This window comes from Morone saxatilis, unplaced genomic scaffold (genome assembly GCF_004916995.1).
Source record: "Morone saxatilis isolate NCDOM2014 unplaced genomic scaffold, NCSU_SB_2.0 Contig23, whole genome shotgun sequence".
In the NCBI taxonomy this organism is placed as follows: Eukaryota; Metazoa; Chordata; class Actinopteri; family Moronidae; genus Morone; species Morone saxatilis.
The window spans coordinates 22923047-22927020 of record NW_023339796.1 but is presented as its reverse complement, the minus strand read 5'-3'; positions in this window follow the sequence as shown (position 1 = coordinate 22927020).

Here is a 3974-nt window from a genome sequence, read left to right as displayed (position 1 = left end):
AGCAAGTACTTGGCGACAGCAGCAAGGAAAAACTTCCTTTTAAGAGGCAGAAACCTCGGACAGACCCCGGCTCTAGGTGGGCGACCATCTGCCACGACCAGCTGGGGTTACTTCTTCTATTAGCACAATCACCAGGTCAAAAATTCTAAATTTCCCCCCATCAGCAACAGCTGTACTTTGTGTTTAGAACTACTTAAATGTTAAATAAATTTGACCCAAAGATGGTTTCTGTCATTTTCTTATCATGTTGATGTATGTTAAAGTGTTCATCTTTCCTGGTTTTGATTGGTCCTCTGATGCTATAAAAAAAGTGGGTTTGTCATGATTGACAGTTGAACCCTGCTTGTGACTGAGTCGGTGGGGTGTATGGGTGGGCCCTCAATACTGTGGCGCCAACCCGGATCACTACTGTGCTGATGCTGGCTCCAAATGATGTAACCAGCACAAGATTCGCTTCATTTTTGTACAGTTGGAGGAAGAGGAGACACGTTGTCCATATTATGTGTCATTGGTACAGCCTCACAGCGCCGCTAGCATTGCTGTGGACTCTTAAATCTTGTTTCTAGACTAAACATTTGGCCAATCATGGACAAGACACGACTATTTAATCATCATCATCATCACAAATGTAACAAGACATCTTCTGATAGTACATATACAAAACTACTCAGTAATTATATCTATATACTTTATTTTAATATATATGCAAATTTTCAACAAAAGAGAAGTGTTTGTCCTGAAAAGTTTTCCCCTCATCATGTCCAATTGTCAGTAGCCCATTGTTCTTCACTTGTTTATCACTGACCACAGACATCATCTTCCCACAGCTCCCGCTGACCTTCCAGTAACATCTGAAGCTTTGGCTAAATAGCATTTTCCTCTTTTTTGGACAAACCGCCTATCTGAGAGCTAAATCTGTGAGAAAGGCTAAAGAGGGAAAACACAAGTGGCTTAGGAAGGGAATGCAGTCTGTAAAGACAGAAGGGCAGAGGATGAGGGGGAAGAGGAGGAAAGGGAGGGTACCTTTCTTTCTCTTAGCCATTATCATTCCAGCATCTAACTAACTAATAGTAGGGTGTTAACATCACAACATGGATAATTTCACTGAGACTCCCTCTGACCTGGTTGACCCCTGAAGCTCTGTCCCTGTTGGCTTGGGAGAGAAAATCCAGCACTGGACCAGTTCTGTGGTCTGTTGAAAATGTAAAAAATATATAGATTTTTTTAATTATTTCTTATTTTCTTGGGGTCCATCTAGAGCACTTTGATCTACTGAGCTTGTTTAAATACAGTTTGAACATGCATGTTCTGCTAATAGAATGGGTGTACACAGTGTGTTGATTCAAGAACAAAGGGATCTATTCTTTGACAATCTTTTTAGAAAAGATCTTAAACTCACGTAGCCTGAGGCCACACACACTAATCTTATGATTGCTATCTGGTAGCCGCCTGGCTTCAATTGTGTTTCTGCTCACTGTTGAACACAGGGGTCAGCCTGCATAACCCCAGTTTATGATAAAACAATTATTAGCCGCCGACAGTCAGGTCAATTTGGTCTTCTATAAAATTCTAATTTTATTAGGTTTTTAGGGGGTTTTCAACAAACTCCTTGAAAATTCAAGACTTGGACTAATGGGTGTTTTTGCCTTGTGAAACATCACACAGTTTGTGATCTGTATGGGGAGTGTGGCAGTGTCAGGGTGTGACCGTAAGGGTCAGAAAATATTTTCTTGTCAGACTGATTAAAGTGCTGAAAACATGGAGCACAACCAGACAGCAACTGGCGATGCACAAATTATGTGTCTAAGTCAAATGAGCTTCCTGGAGCAAATGGTCTTTGTGTAACATGAATGATCCCTTTTGAAAATATGAATTCCTTTTCAGAAACCAAATGTTTACAGCCAAAGGCAACCCCTTCCTGTCCACAGGAGTACTGTATTTCACTTGCAGGAGTTCTAATGTGAAAGCAACATTTAAAGAGAAATTCTATGACTGCAGTATAAGACTAAACTGTTACCTACCTGGCAACTACAATAAATTATTGGTGAGGTTTTGCCCCCCTTCTTCAACCATTATTCATCAAGGAAATTACATATACAAACCTTGTATCTCCTAAATATTGACTTTTTAAATAAAAAGACAAAACACAATTCTATATTCAGGCAGGTTGGCTTTCCCAACAGGCAAACTGGGCACCTGCCCCACAGCCCCAGATCCACAGGGAGTCAAAAGTCACTGTGCATCAGTCATTTCTTATGGGAATTTGCACCACTAAATCATAGAATCACTTCCTCTTACGAAGGAAACGTTGAACAGATTGTTTTAATACACAGAAGGTAGGAAGTCAGGTGTCAGAAGTGGCCCAACAGCAAATGTTTGCCCCAAGGCCATCTTACAGGTTAAATTTAACTTTAAGTTTATTATTTTTACTCTAATAGCTACACTCATCATAAGATAAAATGGTCTGGATGGAACTGGAATCTCTGGAAGGCCCAGTGTGTAGGATTTAGTGGCATCTAGAGGTGTAATTGCAGACTGCAACTCCCTCATTTCACCCTCTTCTTCCGAGAGTGTAGGAGAAACTACAGTGGCGGCAAAACTCGCAAAAGGCCCCATCTAGAGCCAGTGTTTGGCTTGTCAGTTCTGGGCTACTGTAGAAACATGGCGGCCTCTAAGGAAGGCGGTCCTCAATGGTAACAAAAGCACAACAATTCTTATTTTCACACTAATGAAAACATACCTATGTCAAGGCTCAGGAAACACCGGATTGGACCCAAATGCAAGACAGTAGCAGGAAGACTGATGCAGCAGGCAGGTAAACCGATACAGTTCCAGACAAAGCAAAAGCAATCAGCAACCAGGATGAACTGACAACTAAGCACAGGTGAAACTAATGAGGACAGGGCAGGCAATCAAAACTGGAGGTTAAAACAAACAACGACAGGAAGTTAAGTTAATCAACACACATGAGGAAGGAGTATTACAAAATAAAACAGGAAATAACAAAACTAAACCCTAAACCATGACAACCTATGAATATTACCTCCTAAGTCCTCCTAAATGTTACACACTGGACTTTTAAGATGCATTGAAAGATAGATTTAACTAAAATGTACACAGACATATTGTCATCAGTAAAAGGATTTTTTTTATAACATAAACAAAGGTTATGATTTAATTTGGTGCAGAATTTTGGTGGCTTTGTTAGCAAGAATTGATTTAAGACAATTTGTATTTTAATGTGTTTCACTGTAAAAAACGCATAATAGCATATATTAATAAAAGTGAACATAACTCAATCCTCCAAACCATTTTTTATAAAGTTTATAAATTATCATATGCCCAAGTACGCATCAATTTTTAATGATGTCCAAAGATTTGATGTTAGTCACATAGAAACCAAGGAGGCTATTGCTAACAACTTAATTAGAGCAGTAACAATTAGAGGATCTACAGAAAATTAATTCGCTACCACTTTGATAATTCATTAATTGTAAATTGCTTATTTCATACATCAGCTGTTTTGAATGGTAATGTAATAATTTACTTTAGTGGAAAACTTAAGTGGTAAAATTTGTATAAGGAAAACTAAAGATGCATTTAAATTACTTTATTCAGATAAATTCTATTCACACATTTTAAATAAGTTTAGAAAAATGCTAGAGTATAATATACTTACTAGTGTTTAGTTACTGAATGGTATTAGTACAATTAACTAAACAAATACATGATTTACTGCACTCAAATCAAACATAATCAATAAACTTAAATAGAGTTGAGCTAACTTATTGGGTTTTACGGTGTTCGTTGCAGGTATTAAAGTGTCCTGTTGTCATATATGTGAAAATACATATACAAAATAAATGTAGTAGTATTATTATTATTATTAGTAGTAGTAACAATAATATTAATATTAATATTAATATTAAATATATGTTACGATTGAATATATTTATATATTATTATTATTATAT